This window comes from Chelonoidis abingdonii, chromosome 1, assembly GCF_003597395.2.
Source record: "Chelonoidis abingdonii isolate Lonesome George chromosome 1, CheloAbing_2.0, whole genome shotgun sequence".
NCBI lineage: Eukaryota > Metazoa > Chordata > Testudines > Testudinidae > Chelonoidis > Chelonoidis abingdonii.
In genome coordinates this window covers 337579871-337606275 of record NC_133769.1, presented here as the reverse complement: position 1 = coordinate 337606275, position 26405 = coordinate 337579871, and the positions used below count along the sequence as shown (strand labels likewise).

Here is a 26405-nt window from a genome sequence, read left to right as displayed (position 1 = left end):
AGTACAGCCTCCTTCATAGGTTGTTGATGGCAGAAGGATTTCATTTCATGCCATACCAATATTAAAGCTCAGATTGTCATCATCCATGAAGTGGACTTCTAGAATAAAGTACAGGAATCTGCAACTTTTTTAGGCAACTATACCAGTTTACCATACCAAAGTTCCCACGAAAGTCAAGGCCAAATCTCCTAACATAAATAGAGTAGGACCTTATCCCAAGACTTCAGATATATCAACTACTTCTAGTCACCTATCATTCAACTATGCAGGTCACAATATGCACGAGTGAGTGAGTGGGAGGCAGTTTCCAAAGCGGTTACTGAAACACGCTTTTCTCTGGGAGACCATAGAGGGCAACTGAGAAGTCATGAACAGAATTTAGTGAGTAGTACAATGCTGAAAATGAGAAAATCCAAGTCTCTCTCAGATCATCAGTCATATTCCTGTGGGGGCTTCTGTTATTTTTCCCCTTCCCCATCCCTCAAACTGTGGTTCTACTCTGAAAAAGCAATTTTGTAAAAATATCACTATAAAAATAGGGGGCAAGGTAGGTGAGATAATATCTTAAGTTGGTCCAATAAAAGATTCACCAACCCTGGCTCTCTAATATCATGGAACCAACACAGCTACAACACTACAAACTAAAAAAAAGGCACATTTATGTTGTCACGATGGATTTTCAGTTCATATCAAATTTGCTTAATGTACCAAAAAAAAAAATTCAAACTGTCAGCCTTGCAAAATTATTGTGGAGTTTGAACCTCAAGTTACGTACTTTCTGGTTTGTGTATCATCAAAAAATAAGAATTTTCTGGGAAATACTGTATATCTTACCCTTACAACAATGCTTCATATTGCAGATTAATTTGCTGTTTTTAAAGTAATTTTATACTGGTTTAAATCTTTTTTTGACACAAAGTAGCCTTTAAGCAGAACAAGATCTTGTATTAGCTGCACAGATCCTAAAATAATGTTAAAATTGACAGTATTATGGTAAAATCCCCTGCACTGCTTCGAAATCTCAAGCTTGGGGTTTTGCTTTGTTTTTAATCATCAAATATCAGTAAGAAATCCTGAGTTTTAAGCAAAATGAACAGTCTATGTCCTGATATTTTGCAGTTCAACAAAGCTCGAGACTGATTATATTTTTAAGTGAGATACACTTTTATGGATGCACGATCTTACCAGCTATTTCATTAACATCATCATCTGACAAAACATGGAGAAAACAACAGTATACAATACTGGGAAAGAAACAGCACGACGTATTTATTTTCCTCCTGACATGCATCAAATATCCTTATAGGTGATACAAATGTTTATGGATTAGGACAGTCACTATCTGCTGTTCATGGCTATTCAACAAAATATCTGCTTCTTTAATTTGCTATACATCTGTTATTTAAACTAAAATGAAGACTAAAGGAACCCCTCTTGCATGGTCATTTTTTTTACTTTGGTTTTCTCCAATAGTATCCGTGATACAACTATTCTATAATAATTAACACTGTTAAATCCTTGTGTCCTAAGACACATGCCAATATATTACAGAACTGGAAACTAGTTTGGATTTTCCCAGTTTTTTCACTTTCTTTTGATGCATCGGGGAGAAGCAGGAAACCAGGCTAGATTGATCACTGGTCGGAAATGGTATGGCAATCTGTGTTACAACTTTGAAATGACGCTATAAAATGTGAAGTAAGGAATACTGAATACCTATTCTGTGTTCTGCCTCTAACTTCTGCTGCAGTGACATGGAAAGTCTATATTTTAATGGTAGAAAGATCTCAATTTGCAACATTATATCACAACAGCATTACTAAAAGCTATTTCACTAAAAATTGAACATTTTTCATTTACACTTGTGAGTTAATCTAGTATTTAAAAAACAGAGATTAAGAGCAGTGGCTGGATTCCAAAGAGATACAGGCTGTAAAAACCTTCCACATTCACCTGAATAGATATGACCATTTTGATACCATAGATTCAAATGATATTCAGATTCAGAGGATGGGAGGTCCTGACACTGGATTAATCAAACATCTGAATTCATATGTTGAGCCATTTATACCAGAGCCCTCCCATGACGAGCCCACTAACACCCAAAAACTTTTCCTTTTGGCTTTAGCGTGTAGGAAGTTGTTTACCTAAGGACTTTCTCTTTATCTAAAAACTTCTCACACACACTCTTGCCAACGCACTGCAAAAAAAATGTGCAAAGAGTATAAGTTTGCATTCAGGTAATATTTTAAATGAAATATCCCAATATTAAGGTAACAGTTGGACTTTTGAATCCCAGTACCCTGGACTTCATCTCCCTACACTTCTTGCTCTCCTATTGCTCAAATTAAGAACTCAGGAAGTTTCTCCTTGTATTTGACATCTTTGGAGCAAAGAAAAGGTAGTGACGCTTCTTTGTCTGGCAGGAGCTCTCCTTCTCTCCAGTACTTCAGGGGATGCCAGGTTGCTCCGACCACACATCCAATAACCAACTTCAGGAGACTGTTTTGTGTGACCATACAAGATGCTCTCCCCCTCCAGAACTAGCTATAAGTCTTCAAGGGGTCTTGAAGGCAGCCTCACCCCATACCAGAACAACATGAGCTGGAAATGGTCTTGACCCACCACTGCTGACGGTAGCATCAAAGCCCCAAGATTCAAAGAAATGGTTCTTTATAAGCAGTTAGGGAAACCTCAGAGTGGTCCTTACCTACGTCTCTACTGCTAAGTCCACCAACTCCAGTCTCAGTGAGAAGGGAATTGGAGGCGAGAGCAACACTGAGGGATGGATTAAAGTTTTGTGGGGTTGATAGGGTGGTAGGAGAAGGTAAGAAACTAGGCTCCCACCCAACACCGGGCTGAGGCAGGGAGTGCCTTAGTATAATCTGGAGTAATGAGTCTACCTTTTGTGTCTACCCAGGAAGTCCCTATAAAGGATGCTGGCTGTGACAGCTACATCCCTTCTGTAGTTACTCTACGGTGGGAAAAGAGGGATGGGCAATTCTGTTGTGAACTGGCTGAATACTGGTCCCTGCAGAGGAGAGATTTACATCTGCAGAGATCGCTCTTGAGTCAAAAATTGCCAGATTGTAGGGAGGGGCAAAACAGAGAGCTATACTCCAACTGGTCTTTGCCATTTTGAAACAGATATACAATCACTAACATGGTTTAGGCCATAGTGAGAGAGATCTGTAACTTCAACACCACTGGCAGTGCTGGTTGACCTTTATTAGAAGTACAGGGAAATGACTGCCAACGACCCTACTCTTCAACTCATGCTGTTTGGTGAAAGGTCAGTAACTGGTAAGATTACTATTATCTATGATATTACACGAGGTCCCTAAATTTTCTTATACATCAGGAACCACGTCAGAGAGTACAGTAGGTCCCTTATTATACTAGCTGTCTCCAGGCAGGTACTCTGTTCAGAATAAGTCAAGGGAGCACTAGTGAGGTAGTGTGTCTATGCTGTTTGCATTGCCCCTTAAAGAATAGAGGCCTCCCATCCCAAAATGGGCTTTGGTAGTGTGTGTCCATCTTACAGGAGCGTCTTGGATGCAGAAGCTGGCTGTCAAAAGGGTATTTTCCAGAAACCCTCAACTGATGTTTAAACTGGTTTGTCTGGTTATATAGACTGTACCACTGGAGAGTGATGGATGCTTGCTCCCCCGATCTACACAAGCTGTCAGCATGCATCTTTGTGTCTTTTTCCCCATCTTTTCCTCAAAGTACATTCAAGCTGTACATGTTTTAAGCCAGTTGGCAGAGAGCTGGAATTACTCTCAGAGAATGTATTTTACTTAACTTTTTGAAAGGTATAAGGGCAGATAGAGTATTAGCTTCTTGCTTACTAATTGGGAAAAAAGAAACTCAACATAAGTTAATTGATTAAATTAGACCTACTAAGGCAGACATCACTAAATTGGGTATTAAGACAGACATTGTCAAATTATATAAACAACTTTATCAATCTCAATCTGAGGCTATTTTCAGTCAAATAATTGATGTGTCTGCCTTACATCTGCTGTCCCTGCCTCATAATGAGAGACTGTTGCTGTAAGCTCCAATAAAGCCCAAAAATTCTGTAGTTATAAAAGCATGCTGACTCCAATGGCTTAATTATATTTTTTTCAAGGAAACTGACATAGGAACATAGAAGTTATGGATTAAACAAAAACGTAGGTCCACTTCTTTTCCTCTATCATACCATAAAGTCCCATTACTCTCCCAGAGTAAACAAGTATGTTTGAGATGCTGACTTAGCTCCAACAGAAATTAATCTCTTTTTTAAAAAAATCTGTATCTTTAGTTTTAGAAGCATATTCTTTTACTGCATCTTCTGGGCTATTTCCAACCCTTGGATATCCTCCTAAAGTTGGTGAACAACTCAGCACTTTACAGGCCTGATTCTATAAAGTGCTGAGCCCCTATTACGAAGAAGAGAGCACCATTACTATTGTCAGAGCACTCAACACCCCACAGGATTAGCAACTAAGTAGGAATTTGCAAAAAGTGCAGTACAGTAGAAACATTAACTCATTCATATTTGTAACTCATTCCTAAGGCTGAGAGCTTGTCACAGAAGTCACAGATTCCATAACTTTCTGTGACCTCCGTGACTTTTGCAGCAGCTGGTGCACCTGGCCCTGGGGCAGCTCAGGCAGCCCTGTGCCAATTGCACCAGCTGCTGCTGGGGCAGTCTCGGCCACCACTCCCCCCCTACTCCTCTGCCGGCAGGCACTACCCCTGCAGCTCCAATTGGCCACAGTTTCCAGCCAATGAGAGCTGTGAAGCTGGTGCTCTGGGTGGAGACAGCCCACAGAGCTGCCTGGTCACGCCTCCACTTCTGGGGAGCTCCCCATGTAAGTGCTGCCCAGAGCCTGCCTCCCCCATCCCGTGCCCCAACCCCCTCCCACATCCAAACTCTGCTGCTGCTGGTGTGGGAGGCACAGAGCCAGATAGGGAGCCTGCCGGCCCCACCCAGACATGCCCCCCCCATCACTAGTGGGGGTCCTGGGCTGCATATTGTCACCCACCTCCCCACCCCCAGGCTGCCCTCCCTCAGCACCCACGACACCCCCATGCAGCCCCCCTTTGCCAAGTTTTAGTCAGGTTTATATAGTAAAAGTCATGGACAGGTCACAGGCTGTGAATTTTTGTTTACCACCTGTGACCTGTCCGTGACTTTTACTAAAAATACCCATGACTAAAATGTAGCCTTACTCATTCCCATTTCATGCAGCCCTTTGCTTTCTTATTTGCAGCTACAGCTGCACTACACCTCCAACTTTCTGTCACTGCCATTGCAACTAAATATATCCAAAAAACTCTTTACTGATTTAAATAATAGCATTTCAGAGTTAAATTAATTAGCAACCAACTAAACTAACGAGGGGGAGAGAAATTAAGAGATATAAAGTAGAAAAGATATTGCATGCTTTGAAATGAAACTTGAAATAAGACAGTCAGTGAGACAGACTGGTACAGGAATGGTGTTCCAGATGTAGCAGCTGCAGACACCAATCTTGCACCAAGAGTAGTAAGAGCAGGGTCTCAAACTGAGGGTTGTGACGGTTTTTACGTGGGGGGTCACGAGCTGTCAGCCTTCACTCCTAAACCCCACTTTGCCACCAACATTTATAATAGTGTTAAATATAAAAAAATATTTTTTAATTTACAGGGAGGGGGGAGGTCACACTCATAGGTTTGCTGTGTGAAAGGGGTCACCAATACAAAAGTTTGAGAACCACTGAGCAAGAGCATATGGAGGGGCAAACAAGAGTTTGCTGGTACATGAGCATAGGGAATGAGGAATAAAGTAGAAAAAAGTAAGTTCAGTGAAAAACGGAGGATCATGTCCCTGCTGGGTTTTAAAACAAGGAAGGCAGTTCTGTTCTGCATCCTGAAAAGATCAAATCACCGGTGAGGTTGCTGGAGAGGATGGAGAAGGTAGTTATGTTTGTGTAAAAGCGGGCAGCAAAATTCTACATGTTCTGCAGTTTAAGGAGCTGGGATTTAGGGAGGCTACAGAGCTGACAATAGAGAAAGAGAGAGGAGATGAAGGAATGATGATGATTTCAGCAGCTGGGGGAAGAAGAGAAGTTCAGAGTCAAGGATGTGTTGGGATTTTGTGGTTCCCAATGAGTCAGATGCCGGGCAGAATCAAGGGACTTCGATTCGATGTGATTCAATTCAATTTAACAAGGTTTTATTCAATGTGCACAAAGGGAGAGCCCCTGGTATAAAGATCAGGCAGAGTCCCTCCAGCAAGGAGCCCCTCCTCTTGCTATTTTATAGCACATGGCACTTACATAACAAGTTACATAACACAAACCTCTAACCAATCAGATTTAACCTTTCTATCTATGGATTTGTTTATCACATGCTCATAGTTCTCCATTCCATATGCTGAGCTCACCCCTCTCCCCCGGCCTTCTCTAGAATGTTCCTAGGGTGGAGAGCCAGCATGCTTCCCTATGCATAAACACCCTGCAAACCACATTTTATCCAAAATGAACACAAGCATATCCTTCAGATGAAATCATGGTTATGGATGAATGGAGGCATATGGAAGCTCTGAATCGGGGGGGAGAAAGCAGAAAACAGTATCTTATAAAATAATGCTATTCTTGCCCAAGAAAAGCATCTCTCAGACATCTTGCTGAAACAACTTGAGACAAACTTTACTTGGTAGAAGACAGGCAAACAGGGTGCATACTCACTCCTAGGCTCCATCATTCCTTACTTTCTTCTAACTGTATTTTACATGTAGCTAGCACGAAGATGACTATAAGAACAAATCAATCTAAGCTAAGAAAGAGATGCATGCAAGAAAGAACTGGAAATAAGAAAAAATTGAAGAACAGTAAGAAAAGCAAAGCAAAGATGAAGAAAAACTACATATGCATTACACAACATAAAAAATGCATCATTAAGGCCCTAATCCTACAGAGACTTAACTACATGTTTAACTTAACACATGAATAAGTATTTCCAAGATCAGGGCCAAAGAAGACATAAGAGGTCATCAAAGGTGGCAGCAGAGCCTCTAAGAGACTGAAAGGTTAATTTATTAACAAAAATGTGGATGTTGTCAGGATTTGGCCAATTATTTCTGAACAATCTCATACAGGGAGTAAGGGGCATGGTAACTCTTCAGTGAAGATTAAGGCAGGGAGATGGTGGTGGGGTGGAAGAAGTGTAAATGTGGTGGGGGCAGGGAGAAGAAGGGAGAGAATGTGTCTGAATGTGGTGGAGGAGTGCTGCAGACACTTGGAATTGGGATTCATGCAGTTAATAGGGGATTTCATAGTAGTGCCTTTGTAAAGCCTGCCCTCTTCTCCATTGTCTCCCCCTCTGCCCCCTGTAGGGACTGTGGAGGTTACTGCTGCACTGGGTCACTATTCCCATGGAGTTTCCACAGCGGGAGATGATAGGAATGAGGAGAAGTCTACAATGTGGTTTAAAACCCCTCTCATCTCTACACTGGTGGGCTGGAAGAAAGACAGAAATTTTCTGGGGGAGCAGCTGCATCCTTTCCTCTTCCTGATCTCTAGGTTGTATCCTACAATAGGATTCTATATACAAAATGAGGATGACCACAACGTATTACTACTCAGCAAGATGGCTATCAATAGCAATAGACTTCACATCTCAACTCTAAACTAAGTCTGTATTTTAAATACATTTTTAGTTTATATACTAGGTGGTGAGAGTCTTCTCAAAGGATAGTGCTAAATAAAATAAGATTGATACCACCTGTGACTTGCCTTGTTGCAATATACCATACTTACCTGAAGACATCAGAACTCCAATACTGCTTTGTCCACCTTTATAGTACACTGTTTTTGTGATTTACTTACTTCAATTTGTAATATTTTCAAAAGTACCCAACCTGGTGCCTTTGCCAAAAAATTAAAAACACAATCAAATCAAAAGTGAAGCCAACAGCTGCTCCTCAACCCCAAGCCAAAAAACTAACCAACCACAACTAAATCAGTTCCAACTAAAACATATTTCTCTCCCACAAACGTTATCACTTATCATTCCATTCTCTCTCCCAGAGGAATAAGCCTTGCAGTACGGCTGAAGCTTTTAAAAAAAAATTCAGGGACCTTGAAGTACAAGGGGACCAATGGGCTCCAAAATGGCAGCCCCTCATGATGGTTTCAATTCACCTGTTTTTTCTCATTCCTATTTTGATGCAACACCACAATATGGAAGAAAAAACTATCGTCTTGGAATGAATTCCTTCTTTTTGAAAAAACAAAATCTATTTTAAAAAGAATTCCCTGCCCAATCATATGTATTAGTCTTCTCTGTTATTGCACATGACAATCACATTTGCTGGCAAGCAAGCTAGTTTCTGCCCTTGGGAGGATCAATTATCTGACTTCAAATATCTCACATTTGGTGGACTGTTAGCACAACTTTATAACATAACATTTCACTAGAGATCTAAAAAGAATACAGTGCCAGAAACAGCAAACATGATTAAAAGTGATGTTTTGGCCACAAGACCTTTCCCAAGCTAAAGGAAGGAAGCAGAACGAAAATGTGTCTTTAAACAGTCATTTGCTTACTCAGTTTTGATTGGTTTCAGAGTATGCCAGAGGAATTTTGAAAACTCTACTACTCCTAGTTACATCATCCTTGGTTCTATATTACATAATTTACTTCCATCTCTGGTGCTCACATATTTAATTTATGGACTTATGCCTCTCCCCCAACTCATTATTGTTGGGTCAAGTTACATTTATTTAGCTCTTTTAATCTTTCTTCAGAATTAACCCTTCCTACTTCCTGATCATTTTTGTCATCCCCCTTCTTTGAATTCCTTCCAAATTCCAGTATTTTTCTGATAACAAGGAGATACTGCTACCAGTATTTTTCTGGTAATAAGGAGACCAGAACTAAACACAATATTGTAGATGTGGCCATACAGGAGCTATATAAAAAGGGACTCCTTGTTCCATGGCATAATGGCTTCTCTTCACGGAGCTTTAACCTGTTTTGAAACATCATCACACTGCAAACTCATGTCTAATTTGCTAAATAACATCTACTAACACCCTAAGTATCTTCAAAATTAATGCTTTATAGGTTATTCCCTCCAAATCAATCTATGTGTTGGTTTATTTTGCCGCATATATATCTCCATTAAACAAAGGTGAGCTATTGCTGTTTTACAAATTTTAATCGAGTAATATTAGCCAGTAATATTCTGGTAACTGCCTAGTGGGTGTTTCGCAGGTGTAAACACATTAGTAATACAGATACATAGCCAATATTCCTAACTTCAGATACAAAAATGATACATGTATACAAATAAGATAATTATATTCAGTAAATCATAATCTTTTCAATGATATCTTACATGATCTATCTTGCATAAAATACATCATAGTTATGCCGTAATCATATCATAATATCTCTATGAAGAATATGGCGTGCAGTATCATAATGGTACTTTAAGTAAAACAGCTCTGGAAAGAGATTTGTAAAGTCGCCAGAGAAGGACACTGTTCCATAATTTAACAGCAGAAAATGAAAAAGCCCTGCCACCAAGTGTGCAATTTAATTTGAGGAACAGCCAATTGACTGAATGGCTGAGCAATGGGAGTGAGCAGACTGATAACTTGAGAGCAGATCTATTAAACTGGAACTGCTTTTCAATACTAACAATTAAAGTGAATAATAAAATTGTTAAAAGCCAATATATTGTGAGATAGGAAGCTACTGGAGCTCACAAAGAACTGGGAAATGAGATCATCGTTCTTCAAATTACTGATCAAATGAACAGCTGAATATTGCATGAGCTCAAAGAGATGCTAGGATGACTGCAGATCTTCACTGAAAACTAAATAAAGGCATCTAAGCATAGTTTCATGAAGGAATAAAATTCAACAGAATATTCAGCATTGAAACATAGATATTGTCATTACAACGGCACTCTGGACACTATCTTTGACACTCCAGCACCAAGTCCAAAAAGGAAAACGAACAAACACACACACACTTTCCTTTCCTTGATGTTGAGGGAGAAAGGAAACCCTTTGAAGTCCACTCTCACCTTACTCTTCCAGTGGAGAATTCTGCCCCAGATTATCAAATCAGTTAACAGCCCAAAGGGCCCCCTGAACTCCTTGCTGCTGCTGGACGCAGTTGTTTTTTTGGATTGGTTGTTGATATTTTTAATGACTACTGCTTTCTACTTTCTATGACTACCCATTTTACCAAACAAAAGGACTTGTCCAGTTTGACCCATGCCTTTGGGACCTCAAGATTTGACTTTTTCCATTCATTATATCTAGATATGACCACTATGACAGTAAGAAAGGATCAGATAGTCCAGCAGCTGCAGAGAATATATCCTGCCAATGCTGCTGTATTCATTACACTGGGTCCCCATATAATACCAGATCAGTTTCAAAGTCTCTATGTAAATCTTCAAGGTCCTATATTCAACTGGCAACTTTAAGGATGAAACCAGTTGAGAATGCCATGTCCCCTGAAATTACAACAAGGACAAGGTTTTGGAACACATTACCAGTGCAAATCAGAATGATCACAAATCTATGCTTTCACACCACAGTGTTAGTTTTGTTATCAGACACAGGAGTCAAAACCACAAAGAAGAAAGAAATAGCATGAGAGGTCAGGCAAGAAAGGAGAGAGAAAAGAGGAAAACAGGATGGATGGAGGAAGAGACAAAGAAATAAAAAAAACTTAATTGACTCAGGGGAATTAAGAAAGAAAATTAGACACCTCAAACCCACTGTGATTTAGTATCTCTCAGGAGACGCTTACAAACTATGATAATGAGCAACACCATAAGAACCTAAGATCCTAGGCAGGGAGATAGATATTTGATAAAATGAAGGATGATTGAAAAATAGCCATACAAGATTGGACCATTGTTTCATCTCATACAGTACTTTATATTTGACAACACTCAGTACCAAACTCTTCAGAAGATGGTGCAAGACACTCTGTGATGGGCAATTAGAGATTAACCTGCTCAAAAAGAAGTCCTACCTACATTAGTCAGTGGTAGGTTTATGCATAAAGCATGAGAGTTTGAATCCTTTAAAAAAATAATGGTAGCTAATGTAACTATGAATATTCTCATTATCCATATAAAAGATCTAATCCTTTGCACTAATCCAGTGTACTGCTAATCACTTGGTCTCAATCATGTTTCAATCAGGGAATGCCACAGGTTAATTATATGTTGGGTAACAATGTAATTTCCTTTATCAATTCAAAAATTATTGCCCTTCAATTTCAATGGCTGTCCCTTTGTTCTTGTTTTATGAAAAAGGGTAAGTAGTAATACCCAAACTATTTTCTCCATACCATTCATTATTCTGTACAACCATCATGACTCTCTTAAGCGTGTCCTCTGTAAAAACTGCCAATATTCTCTCCCTCTCTCTCTCTCACACACACACACACCTCTAATTATTTTCAGTGCTTCTATTCCACTGTATCATTTTTGAGATGGGTAATGAGAACCACAATTTACAAGCTATGGAGACCATACATTACATTCTGTAAGAATCAAATCCCAAATCATAAGAATACAAAATATATTAGTACAGTTACACTACTGGACACCTGATTAGTCAAAAGATATTGAGTGCATAGTGGTGAGGAAGATCAAAGAGACAATTAGATCTAATTAAATAGTAATAACAGGTGTCATCAACCACCCACATATAAATTTGACAAATGTCACAAAATGAGAAGGTTTACAGAAACAATTTCTTGATATCTTAAATGGCTGGCTACAGCTTAGAACTGCTAGTTCTAAAACATTAAAGAGAAGAGGATATTCTTGATTTAGTCCTAGGTAATACATAAGAGTTGTTTCAAGAAATATAACTGAGCCATTAAGTAATAGTGACAACAATAAAATTAAGTTTAACATCCATGGGTGGGAATTAAACAAAAAAATTTAGAATGATGACATTACATTTTAGAAAGAGAGCTTTCAAAAAATGAGGACATCAGTGAAAAAAAAATTAAGTGAAACAGCCCTAAATTTAAAAGAGGAATTTGAAATTTTAAAAAGACTTATCTACACAGAGGAAAAGCTTTCAGTAGCAAGTTGCACTAGCTAGTGCACATTAGCTACTCTGCACTGATGCATCATGTGTTACTGAGCACTAGAAGTGCCTTTGTGTGCATTAAGCTCAACTGCTTGAGGGCACTCTCCATGTGCAGTAAGAGTGTCCATGTGGGAACTTAGTGCGGAGTAGCTAATGGTCTTTAAATTCACATCCTAGTTTACTGCACACTAACTCCCCAGTGTAGACAAACCATTAGACTGAGCATGGAGGTTATTTAAGCATGTCATAACGGAGTCAAAAAAGGCACGCATAAGCCTCCAAATAAAAGGATCTGGAAAGCAAGAAAAAAGCCACAGTATGATTAGATGGCAGACTAAAGATGTTTTTCAATACAAACAGACATCCTTCAAAAAACGAAAATCCAGACCAGAACAACAGAAAGGAAAAGATATGCCAGGTAAGACAGATGAGAACTAGGAGGGAATTTGAAGATTAATAGCCAATAGTTCAATCTGGTGCCCTATATGAAATGAATGGTACACTTAAGCTAGTTTCTAGCTAAGAAGAATCAACAACAAAAAGTCACTATCACAACTGGCACCTTTGCTCCCAGTATCAGTAGAGAGCCAAAGAACTAAATACACATGGAAACTAAAATGCCTTTTTGCCACTAGAGGCAGTACATCCAGGTCAGAGTTAAGGCATATTGGCAGGATGGCATGGGAAAAGCTTCCTCTGCCATTGCCCCTGCTGTACCCATTCTACGTATAAACAGAAATCTTCACTTTCCAAAGCAGCCAATTCAATGCCAACAAAATACACTTTAAAAAACTGCACACACATTGCAAACTGTGCAGATAACTGAGATTATCACATACTCCAAATGTATTGTCTGAAAGCCAAATATCTTCATCCATCCTAGAAGTATGGGTACACAGTTTAATTGTTCTTCTTAAACTACATAATTACTTACAAAAATGTTACAAAAACATTTTATGTAACAATTGGCTAATGAGCTGTTAGCCCAGTGATTACATCAGATACCCATATGGCCATAATTTTCTTCAGCTGATAGATGCTCTTCATGTCCATTTCTTAAAAACTGAAACATTCTTGTGTCTTATTTCTGACATATAAAAAGCATGATACCGCTCACATTTTACTAATTTATGGTTTACATTTTCAAAACAGGTTTTGAACACGAAACACTTTGTTCTTTGTACCTTCCTAGGCTTGGAATTTAAACTTACAGAGGCTGGGTTGACAGTTTACAACAGTACAATGCTTTGTGAAAAACCTGGAACAAAGGAGTAATCTCAGGATTCCTGTTTTGGGGCTAATTCAAGTGCAGATGCATCACTGAGGTTTTACATTCTTTGTGTTCAAAGCACATGTCTGCTAAACCAGTCTGTTATTACCCTATTTAAAGAGAAGGCACCGAGACAAACTTCACATTGGTTAAGCTTTGACAAAAGGGTGAGTTAAGAAAACCGGAAGTCTGCATTTATATTTCCATGCTGAAGTAAATTAAATTAAATTAAAATCTGGACTATTCTAAACTATTTGGAAGAGTCATAGCATTGCACCTATGTCAGGAGCCCGTTTCATTTTATACGCACTATACAATATGGTATTTACTGAGCAGCAAGTTATGCAACTGAGTTCATTACTTCAGAAAAATAGTATTGCACATCCCTTTCTATAAATAAAAGTAATCCTTGTGTCCCCAAGAACCTCTTAATGGCAACTGGCAAGGAGATGCAGAAGGGCTACTGGATTCTCATGAGTTTGGTGTGTACATTCTAGTTCACCAAAGAAAGATAAAAGCTGGGGTCACACTAGTCATCAATATTATTGCAATGCATGTACATGTTGTGTACGGAGTTACATACACATACAGGAAGTATGTTCTAAAAGTCTGTGTCTGGGGGGTGGGAAGGGGATGGTCACCAACAAAAATGAAAAACAGGTTTTCCGTCAGACAAGAGATGTTTATCTATCTGTACAGGGAGATTTTGACGGACCAGTAAAAGGCCAGGGACCACTACCAATAGTGAAATACTGATTATCTTAGTTGTTGCTAACAGCAATCAAAACTTGTGGGCCTTTTTGCAGGCCTGTGTAGTTTAGCATGACTAAGCCAGGAGGGGACAGGGATTGGGCAACCCCAAAGGGACACCCTTTCTTAACCTTTGCCTGACCCTACACCCCTCCCTGATGAAATCTCTCTTGGATTTGCTGGGGTCTGTGTTTTTGAAGAAAAACAAGAAACTTCTCTGTATTTGCCTTCTGGAATGTGTTTGTCAGGGCATGTAGACTCTGCAGAAACACATCTGGCTAATTTGTAATCTGAGGAAACCTCTTATTTAGCTTTTGAAACCGCTTACCTAACAAGCTTTTTTGATTGACGTGTCATTGTATACGAACAAAGATAAAAAGGGGGGGAGAGGTTTAGACTCTTCAGGATCTCTTCAAGGACACAGTTTAGGTCCCCAACAGCAGCTGAAAGATGGGCCAATCAGACGGCTGCTGCTGTACCACTCAAAAACCACACCAAACTTCAGTAATTATTGAGGGTTTGAGGTATTTTACTAATCTGTGGCAGATGTGTGTAAGTGTTTGAGACTAAATAAAGTACAGCTTTAAGTGAAAGCACTCTTGTATCATACTGTTTGTGCCAGCCATCTATTAGTCAGACGACCATGCCTCCATTGATCTATTTCCTCACACCACCTCGCGCAGAGTAAAGTTACCAAGAGCTTTGGGTTGAAAGAATCCCGGGTAACATATTTCTCTGTTTACCTGTACATTGAGTATTGTCTCATTCACAATGGGCTTCCTATCACCAGTCTGAACTGAACGCAAATGAAGAATTGTAAGAACTTCAGAAAGAAACTAACAGGAAGTAAAAACAGTGGCGTTGGGGGAAGAGAGAACCTTATCTTGAGGTGCACTTCAAATGTTTGCTTTACGGTATCTGAGGGGTGGAGAAGACATCTGGGTCCTCTTCACTAAGGAAGTAAATGTGTAGCAAGTTTGCCTCATGAAAAAGGGGTCTCAACCAGACTTGGCTGAAAATGCTGAAGAGAACTTTGGGTCAGAGAAAACTTTTTCACACAGAAAATTAACCTGTTAGTTAACATTTGTTCTAGAGACTAAACTTATGATTTTGTTTTATATGTAACCATTTGTTTCCAGTATTGTTCCTCACCACCACTGGAATCTCTGTTCTTTGATAATAAACTTCTTGTTTTCACTATAAATATATCTAAGTGCTGTGATATTAAGCGAAGTGATGGTTCTGGTAATTCTGGAGTGTTCAATGGATAAGGGACTGGACACTCACGGAACACTCCATGGACTCAAATGTTCATATGTGCCTAGCCCTATCTATACAGAGAGAACGAGGCCAGAGGAGGTTTGGAAGCTAGTACTTATGCTGTCAGAGGCTGGTGGTTTCAGGGAGCTGATCCACAACAGGAACAGATAAGACTTCTTCACAACCCTAGGCATCCCTGGGGAGTGTTGTACTTCTACAGTACAGTGTCATATTGGGGCTACAACAGACTCTTATATTAGTAGCTTTGTAAAATTTGGCAAGTCACAGACCAACACACATTATTTGCTTTGTCTGTATTTAGGCTGATTTGCCTAAGCCTGAAAAAACAAATGTGGGGTGGGGAGCACAACAGAGATAATATATTGAATTCTACTTATTTGATCATTACGAAAAACAATGAAAAGAGCTGGCACTATCAATTACAAATACTGCATGGCATTTGAAAGGTCTTTTATCTCTAGTATCAGACAGTACTTCAAATCTCTTTTAATATTGGCTTGATCATTCACAGAAGTTTACCCACTGTCTGTCCCATTATTCACATTACATGTACTGAAACCAAAAAGATCCTATATGGAAGACAGTATTTCTCTCCTTGTTAGTTTGAAAACCAGACACATACTCTCTACTACTACGTTGCCCAAATACATTTAATTGGTCTGTGCAATTCTTCCTGCATTTTAATGACAAAATTAAAATTGCATACTCCAAGAATTTCCCATAAATTGTGCTCAAGAAAAGACATCTTTGCCTTAATGTGTTTTTCTCATTGTTCTAAATAGTTATTCAAACACTGTATTTTAACATTAGCACATAAGCTCCCTTTGAAAGCATGTCCTATTCCCAGCATGATTTCAGAGTCTAGTTACTCATACTTTGCAAATCTGTAATTTTGGCACTTAGCTTAAACCCAAGCTTGAAAACCAGACATATGGAAATACTAGAATAGGAGCTTTTTGGAGGAAACCAAAACCGTATGGATAAAAGAAAAAAAATGTCCAAAAGTGGCCTTTGACTTCAGTTACTGTGATCCATGGTTGTGATATTCTGTACCTTGTGGGAACACCCTATACCCCCATGTTCATCCTTATAATATGATTGTGCGGTATCTAATGCAAAGTTTGTCATGTCGGGTATCTTCAGAAGGCTCACGATGTACTGAGCATTGTTGTTATGGTAATGTTATAGTAATCATTGTTATAATAATGTTATAGGTTGTAATTTCATATATATAGTTATGAGGCTCAAAATAAGCCCAGGCAAAAACTCCCCAAGAGCAGAGGGGCAGTTCATACCTCATCAGGGCATGTATGGGACAAACCCAGCCCAGCCTCACAGGAACAAAGGACACTGGCTTAGGCAAGAACAAAGGATCTGTTGGACTCTCAAGTGAGTCACCCTCCTTCCTTTAGTCAGTTGGGACTGCGATGAGGTAATGCTCACATGACTCTGAAGCGGGGGGACAAAGCCAGGAGGGAAGAAGGGACATGATAAAAGGGAAGACATTTGCCCTGCTCTTCCTTTCTCTTCCATCTAAATCTACAGACACCACACCAACCGACCAAAGTGCTGATCAAAGGGGAGAGCCTGGCTGAAAAGCAACCAGCCAGCCTGTGGTGAGAAGCACCTAAGTTTGTAAGGGCACTGAAAATGAAGATCAGTTTAGAATGCATTTTGCTTTTATTTCATTTGACCAAATCTGAATTGTTATGCTTTGACTTACAATCATTTAAAATCTATCTTTCATAGTTAATAAATTTGTTTGTTTGTTCTACCTGAAACAGTGTGTTTAGTTTGAAGCGTGTCAGAGACTCCCCCTGGGATAACAAGCCTGGTACATATCAATTTCTTTGTTAAATTGATGAACTCATATAAGCTTGCAGCATCCAGTGGGCATAACTGGACACTGCAAGACAGAGATTCCAAGGACTGTCTCGGACTGGAGATATTGGCTAATATCATTCAGTTGCAAGTAGCTGGGAGCAGCTTACATGCCAGAGGCTGTGTGTGAACAGCCCAGGAGTGGGGGGTTCTCACAGCACAGCAGGGTAACGCTGGCTCCCAGAGTCAAGGATTGGAGTGACCTGGCGGATCACTGGTCCAGATAACACCAGAGGGAAATGTCACAACGGGAAATCACTACTTTCTACCCCACTCTCAAAACAAATGCATGACGTTGTAAGGTAAAAATTGACACAAGCATAGCTAAAGCACTTATGAAAGTCACAAATAAAGTCAGTTGTAAGCCACTACCTGCTGCCAGACCGTTCTGAGCAGTACTGGACAAATACCTGTACTCTTTCCTTATAACTAGGTATTTTTAAAATCAAAACAGGAACATTAAACATCTTCAAGTTTCAAAGGCCACAGAAAGTTCTTACCAGTTTGCAGAAAATTGTTCTGATATAAACTCTATGTACCTATACTTTCAATAAATTATGCATAGGTAACCAAAACCGTTCAGTGGAGAGATGTCTACTCTACTAACTACTGACCTCAAAGGTACAAATAGTTGATGAACCTTTTGTAGGGAAAATGCAGACTTTTGCTGAAGGAAGAACGATTCAGGCATCTTGCAGACTTAAGATTCAAGAATGATGGAAAAGTGGGTTTTACAAATTATGATGAGCTGGAAAACATCTGCAACTGGGTAAACAGGCCAAAACCCATCTGTTATTAAAGTTTCACACCATTCAAGATTCTTTATTAGATTGCATATTTTCATTGTGCATTTAGCTGGTCAACTAAACTTCAATATTTTAAGTCTCTCTCAGACAGTTTTGGCAACACTTCATGGGAAGTAGTTTTTGTAACTTTTTTAACAATATTTCGTTCTGTGTCTTGAATTGAGTACAAATTGTAAATGCATTCATATAACTGTATATAAAGTTCTGCCTAAAGTACCCCAAAATGAAAAGTCACTCTCCTATATAAAAACTAGAACTGCCATTGTAATAAAGCATCCTTTTAATTTATTCTTTGCATTACGGAACATCCTGAGATAAATCATGACTATTCTCATCATTGTCTGAATCTTGTAACTGCATTTCCATAGTCCATCCCAGAAACTGAATACTGCATTTCAAAGAACTACTTATATGCTTCAAAGCACTGTATGTACGGTTAATGTGAATTTAAGGTCTGAACTCTCTCCTTAGCAATAATGTAGAACAGAAGTATTATGGGGAAAATATATCTTTTCCTTGATGTTCAGAGTGCCTTCAGAGACAAAGAATCTATTCTGCTATTGGAGGTGATGAGGCAGGATTTGTTTAAATGATACGGCTCCTTTTGCACCTCTACAGAGCAGGAATAGCCAGGGGAACACAGTTGGTGGGAATCTTCCTGCACTTGGTGGTAACAGAAGGAGGAAGAAGGCAAGAGCTAGTCCAATATGAGGATTTAGAGACTAATCTTACAAGGTGCTAAGTGCCTCCTGAAATGTTCAGAGCCCTGTGAACTCGCACTGAAATCAGTAGGAGATGCAAATGCTAAGGTACCTCTTAACATGTATATCTAGGCAAAGACAATAGTCCATTGCAGAAAAATCATCAGTTTGTGAAATACTTTTGAGAATATCCCTTAATTGAAATTCTTTCCCTAATGCAATTGTCTGGCATACTTACAACCATGAACCCTAATTTTTGATTTTCCTAAAACCACTGTATGGAAAGTATTGTGTACGTTTCTTCTTTCGTTTCTTGTTCCAAGGTATCAAAAGTTGCTTAAAGTTCTAACGATCAACCTGTTCTCTATATGACTGACTGTATCTCCAAAGAACCACTATTTTCCAATCAGATTTTGAGTTATTTCCATAAAATATTTGAGACTTCAAAAACATTAAGAACTAACAAACAACTGTTACTAGAGCCAACAGAAGACTTATTTCACTTGTGCTCTATGGTTGAGTCTCCTCAGCTTCTTTTAATATCACCTGACTAATGGTCCCCTAGATAGCAACTATGCTCTATGTGATTTCTGTGGATAAAAATCTCATGTTCTGTCCTGAGCTTGATTCTTCAGGATTGTGCATAAGGGATGAGGTTTTATCATAAACACAATTTGAAGAGTTAACGTCTTTTTTCTGGGAGTTCTTTCTCTCTCTCCCCCGACCCCTCCATTTCTAATGCACCCAAGTAGTACAGGACTAAATGAAAGCAAGCTGTACCTAACAGACATCAGGCCTCTGACACATTGAAGTTCGGGATCACTGGTAACTTGTTACTCTCCATAATGGTGAATGATTCGGGACTTGTTAACTTTATTTATTCCTTTTCTCTCTCCTTAAATTATTACTCCCAAATGAAATAATTATGTAACGGTTCTTCCAAGCTCCTGTCATCTTCACGGAAAGAAGGCTTTTGTGAAAAGATCAGTCCTGAGTTGTGCCCCCAGGGATGGATGAAGACAGAAGAGACATTTCTCTACACTTTGGCAGTCTGTGTGTCTAGTAAGTGTGCTAAACCCAGTAGAACCCCAGGCACAGGCATACTCCTGGTAAACTAAAGGATGATACATCTGCAAAGAAGGCAGTAGGTAGCCTAGGGAATGTTTCCCTCTTCTTATCAGTATCACCTCAATCAGTTGCAGACTGTAACTTGATGTATTGTATCTGGCTACACTGAAGACTATCACGCTCCAGGGATTTATCATTCACTCTCTGTATCCAAAAACAACTCTCAGAGATACATCTGCATATCTTTAATTGGAAAAGTCTGATTAGACATGCTTTTGAAATTGCTGTATCTTGTGGCAAAAGATATGTCTATTGCTTTGATTAAATAATTCCTACTCAACTAAAAGCAATTGCTTTTTAATTCAAAATCCAGTAGTCAAATATAAAGACTTGCTGTGCTGAAGTTATCTGTTTGTAAGCCTTCTCCTTGTAATTTTATGTGCCCACTGTGTAGCTGGGACCCAGAGATCCCACACTGAATATCCTACATTGGTTTCTCTAATCTTTTAGTTATTTTCCCATATTTTTTTTAATAGTGACAGTAGTAGAATAAGTGTATTTGCTAACTTCTTAACAGCCGAGGACACTTGACATCTGAATGCTAATATGTGCAGCATCTGTTCACATTTTTCAAATATTTCCTTTACTGCTTTTATTTATATATTGTGAGTCTGAAAGAGAATATTATATATATATTTTAACCAATGCCTGATTTCTTTAGGGATAATAAATAGTCCAACACCAACGGCAGAGTGGACACATCCAGAGCAATTCCCCTGGGTTGGCACCATGTCTGAAACCTCTTCCATTTTTGAAGGTAGGTTTGGCAGGTAGCACTCTTTCTACCGTGTAACAGCACTTCTTTCACCTCCTCAGAGCAAGATGCTTATATGAGCTGGAACCAGGAAGGAACCACACTTTGAACCATAAGGTCCTCAGATTGGGATGGAGAGTGTGACCCCCCCTTCTGCAACAGAAAATGAGGAATGACCGGAAGAGTCAGGACAAACAGACAGCTGTGACAAGTAAGGGTACCATGTCTGTCTGGGCCAGGTAGGAAAGATTAGAATGATGCTCATCTTTCCTGTTTTCACTTTCAGCAGGACCTTCATGAGAAAGAGGAATAGGGGGAAAGGCATACAAGAGGCTTTTGTCCCAAGAAAGGAGTGCTGACCGATCCCTGCTCTGGAACAGTACTGGTAACATTTCCTGTTCCAGTAAATCGTAAAAAAGTCTATTATCGGTGTACCCTACCACTGAAATTTGACACGTAGGGATTTCATCTCTATCTCCTATTCATGGTCGCGTGGGAATTTTCAGCTGAGACTGTCGACTGTCATGTTGTGTATTCTTGGTAGATACGCCGCTAATATTAGAATGTTGTGGGAAATGCACCAGTTCTATAACTTCAGTGCTTCCATGCAAAAGAAATGGGATCTAGCTCCTCCTTGTCAATTATGTAGTACATACAGGCCATGCCGTCCGTCATGACCTTTGTATGAGAGTCCTTGATCTGTGGAAGGAAATGAGTGCATGCATTTCTGAGCTCGAGTGGACTGATCTGAAGGCATGTCTCTGCTGGGGACCATTTGCCCTGTATTGTGTGACCATTGAGATACGCCCCCATCCTGTGAGGGACATGTCGGTGGTCAGAAGAGATTGGGAGGGTTGCATAAATGGAACTTCCATACAGACGTTTTTCAGATTTTTCCACCAGTCTAGGGATTGCTTGATCCTGGAAGGCACAGACATGAGTTTATTTACATTGTCTTTGTTCGGTTTGCAAACCATCCTTGGAGGCATCTCATATGTAATCTGGCATGAGGAACAACTGATGTGCCCACAGCCATGTGCCCCAGAAGCTGAAGGCAGTGTCTGGCCAAGATTTGTGGGCTGGATTAAACTGTCTCTATCAATGAAGAGAAACTGAGGAATCTGTGAAGTGGGCGGAGCACCTTCGCTTGAACAGAGTCGAGGTCAGCTCCCATAAACTTTGTACTGGAATCAAGATCAATTTTTGTTTGTTGATCTGCAGGCCCAAGTCTGAGAACAGATCACATGTGACTTTGGTGACTCTCTGGGCCACTCAGTAAAACCAAGCCCTGAGCAGGAAATAGTCCACTTAAGGGAAAATCATAATACCCCTAGACTGTAAATAGGCTGCCACTACCAAGAGGACCTTGGAGAATACCCTCTGGGAAAAGAGAGGCCAAATGGGAGGACCCTGTACTGGTAGTGGTCCTGATCCATAGTAAATCTGAGGTACTATCTGTGGCTCAGAATGATGGAGATATAGAAGCATGCATTCTGAAGGTCAACGGCTGAGAACCAATCTCCTTCATCTAATGCTGGGATGATCATGGATAGTGACCATCTTGAACTTCTGCACTTTGATAAAACTGTTGAGTGCTCTGAGGTCCAGTACAGGACTCCAACCTCCCTTTTTCTTCAGTATCAGGATGTAGCAAGAATAGAAGCCTTTGCCCTGGAGCACATGGGTAACAGCTCTATAGCTTCTACACTGAGGCGATGGTTCACTTCTTGGTGTCGCAGATTCTAATGAGAAGGGTCCCTGAAGGAGAATGGGGTTTGGGAGGAGGGAGGGAGGAGTGTCCCTAGCCTCTGTTTGCCGGAAGCTGGGAATGAGCAACAGGGGATGGATTACTTGATGATTACCTGTTCTGTTCACTCCCTCTGGGGCACCTGGCACTGTCCACTGTCCGAAGACAGGATACTGGGCTAGATGGTTTTTGGTCTGACCAAGTAGGACCATTCTTATGTTGTTCTGAGAAGTGGATCGCATATTCACTATGGACGATTTCAAACACCCACTTGTCAGAGGGTATACACTCCAATGTGTTGCAGAACAAAAATAAGATGATCTCTGAAAGGGGGTGAGGGATTTACTGGCATGCAATCATGAGGAGAGTGGTCTGCAGATACCTCAACCAACCCGTCAAAACTGCTGTTTAGATGTTGATGGCTGCAATGAAGTTGGCTGTTGTCACAATTGCTTCCACATAGGGAACTTTGGTTTCTTTCAGTGGAGTTCATAGGGCTTTTGTGATTGACACTGAGGCATATATTATGATGAACGAGCCTTAAACTGCATCTGAGGGCTGTGTTTCCCCTTATAGGCCAGCATACAAATTCCCAGTGAGCAAAGGGTCACCTGAGAATCCTTCAGTGTATGAAGGTAGATATCCGTCTTCTCAGCAAACAGCTTTGTTCCATCAAAGGAGTCTTCTACTGTTGCCTCGACCTCTTTGAGGAAACCATATGACTGCAACCACAAAGCTCTTCTCATGATCACCATAGATGAAACTGAGTGAGCGGCCGTGTCTGCTGCATCCAGGGATAACTGGAGGGATGTTTTTGCTACCAGTTGGCCCTCTAATTATGGCTGTAAACTGTTCTTTATGAGAATCTGGCAGTTGGTCAATAAAGGCATTTAATTTCACATAGTTTTGGAAATGATATTTGGCCAATAAGGCCTTGTAGTCAGCCACTCGGAACTGTAGAGTGGCAGATGAGCATGCTTTCCCACCAAACAGGGCTATGCATTTTCCCTCCTTGTCAGGCAAACTGGATCGAGATTAGTATTGGCAGCTTTTGGCATTGACCAAGTCCACTATATCAGAGTTTGGAGGCAGGTGCGAAAACAGAAATCTGTGCTTTTTGCTGGCACCCAGTATTTTTTACCCACTTGTATACAAGTTGGGGAGGTGGGGCAGATGCCAGGGTTTGCCACACAAGTCTGGCTGGGTCCAGAAGCACCTTGTTTACAGTGAGCACCACTCTGGTAGAGGTAGAAGCACGTAGAATATCTACCAATTTGTGATGGAGTTCAGACATTGCCTGTAGCTGAATTTGTAGGCCATCTGCCACCCTCTGTGCGAAGTCCTGAAACAACTCAAAATCATCCGTGGATAGCGGGGAGCATCACTGCCTCATTACGCAATGAGGACAAAAAGCGGGCTTGAGGAGTGTCCTCTTTCTTTGCCTCAGGCTCCATTTCCTCCACCAGCTGTACAGGAGGTTCTGGAACACTAGACGCCACCGCTGAAGGAGGGTACCTCATAGCTTGTTGCTGTATAACACTAGGAGCCCGGGAGGTTTTCTATCTCTGGGCTTGCCAGGGATCCCAGTAAGGCCACGTGGGATAGGGTGCTGGTGGTTGAAACCAGAGTTGTCCACACCAATGGGGTTGTGGGTTCGGTGGGTGATACCCCTGTTGCCCATGTTGGAATCGGTCCCCTTGTGGTGGGTATGAGGAGCGCTGGGAAACCAGGTCCTCCTCCTCACTCTCCGACTCTGCTGAGAAGAAGCACAGTACACAGGCCGGAGACACCATTAATTATAATGCCCTGGGGGAGCCTAGGACCAGGGCTCCGGTACTGAGGATGGGCGAGTCTGGTGCATCAGACACCGAGAGATCAGATGCGCACTGGAATGTGGAGAGTTATCAGTGGTGATGGTGGCGCAGGCCTGACCATATTGTTCACCTGGGTCAGTGCTGGTTGTGACGATGTAGCCTTCTCCCGGGTGAATTTATGTGTCTCTCGCTCTTGAGCAGTCCAGGCAAACAATGAACATTATAACAAGGCTTAAACTTGTTCTTAATAAAATTAAAAACAATACTAGCTGCCTATTTAATTTTAAAAACAGCAAAAAATATCCACTTCCCTTTCCATTTCTTATAAGGAGTCTTGAAGTTTAAATCTCTTCTGTGTGATAGATATGCTTGCTTTGATCTGCTTAGCTCTTGGAAGTCCAGGGGCTCCGGGCTGCTGGCCCCGTGCTTCCCAGGGTCCCTAAGGACAGCTCTGTCCGCCATTAGGGAATTTTCCCCGAGAGCCCCTTGTAACATTTCACGAACCCTAGTTTGGGAACCACTGTCTTAAAGGTTTTGAGTATGTCTTGTCTCCTTTAAATCACCTGCCTTTGACATAGAAGGTTGCGGTGACGACTCTCTCCAGGACTCTGGGGGTTGAAGGGCTGACCCCATATGCAGGAGTTTAAGCCTCAACTTTCTGTTTTTCCTGGACCTAGGCTTTAGCTGTCTGCACCAGATGCACTTCTGCTGGTTGTGCTGTTCCCTCAAGCAGCAAACACGCTGCTAATGTCTGTTGGCACTTCTTGAAGCCTGGGGAGCCATAGAGAGGCAAACCCTTTCTTCTTTTCTTTTCTTACTTTTTTGAGGAGGGGGGCATGACAAACTAAAAAAAAAACTAAGGTACTTAAGAAAAAAGGCTTAAAGTGAGGCTAAATAAACAAAACTATAGAAAGTTCATGATCCGCAAATGGACAGCTCTCAGCTCGGTCTCTGGTTGAGAAGGAACTGAGAGGGAAAGCCTGAGCATACTAGCTAGCCTCAGGGCAGGTAGACACCAGGCATGAGTGGGATGGACTGCAACTGAAATTCTCCCATCACCAGCACAGGAGTGAACACACACCTACAGTGGAGCACCCATATGAACACGACTCGAAGAAAAACTGTATAACTTAATATTCTCTTCAGCATTCCCATGTTACTTTGTCTAAAGTACTTACTTGTGGCTTTTACCCAATTAATTTCATACTTTAAGCTTAATTCATCATTATTAAGAACTGTCTGCAACAATCACTCTGCAGTCAGAGTATAGCTTTGTTGCCAGTATCATGATGAAGAGCTGTCTTATTTCTTAAGCTCTATTGAAGTGCACATATTGTAGCATTGGAATTAACCAGAGTTTTATATGTTGACAGTATCCAATATCCAGTATCTTAATATTATCATAAACATAGTCAATTAGAGCACGTGTATATGCATGATCGCATGCGCACACACCGTGCAGTTTGATTTATTTGCCCCCTACTGATTTTGTTAAATTTGGGTGAAACACACTGGTAACAGAAAGGATCAGATTAAGAGACATTCTTTCACTTAGACTATAAACAAGCATCTGAGACCTGGTCTACACTACGTGTTTAAACCGAATTTAGCAGCGTTAAACCGTTTTAACCCTACACCCGTCCACACAACGAGGCCCTTTATATCGATATAAAGGGCTCTTTAAACCGGTTTCTGTACTCCTCCCCAACGAGAGGAGTAGCGCTGAAATCGGTATTGCCATGTTGGATTAGGGTTAGTGTGGCCGCAAGTCGACGGTATTGGCCTCCGGGCGGTATCCCACAGTACACCATTGTGACCACTCTGGAAAGCAATCTGAACTCGGATGCACTGGCCAGGTAGACAGGAAAAGTCCCACGAACTTTTGAATTTCATTTCCTGTTTGCCCAGCGTGGGAGCTCTGATTCGCTCGGGGTGGCCATGCAGTCCAAATTTCAAAATAAGATGCTCTCGTGAGCATGGACCGTCGGTTTAGATACTGGTATCTGTATCGCCTGTATGGGGAAGGGGACCAATTTTCTTTTTTTTCGGTTCTTAATTTTTTTCCATGAAGGTCTCCTTACAGGTGAATTACGAAATTGCCAAAGCATTTTGATAAAAAATTCTCTAGCTAGATACAGAGTCCACAGCAGTGTTGCTGCG

General features: G+C 40.6%; 1 protein-coding gene across 2 annotated transcripts in view; it reads right to left on the bottom strand.

Moving 5' to 3' along the window:
* Window positions 1-26405, bottom strand: part of CWF19L2 (CWF19 like cell cycle control factor 2) — a 166281-nt gene that overhangs the window by 71750 nt on the left and 68126 nt on the right. The window lies entirely within an intron of this gene.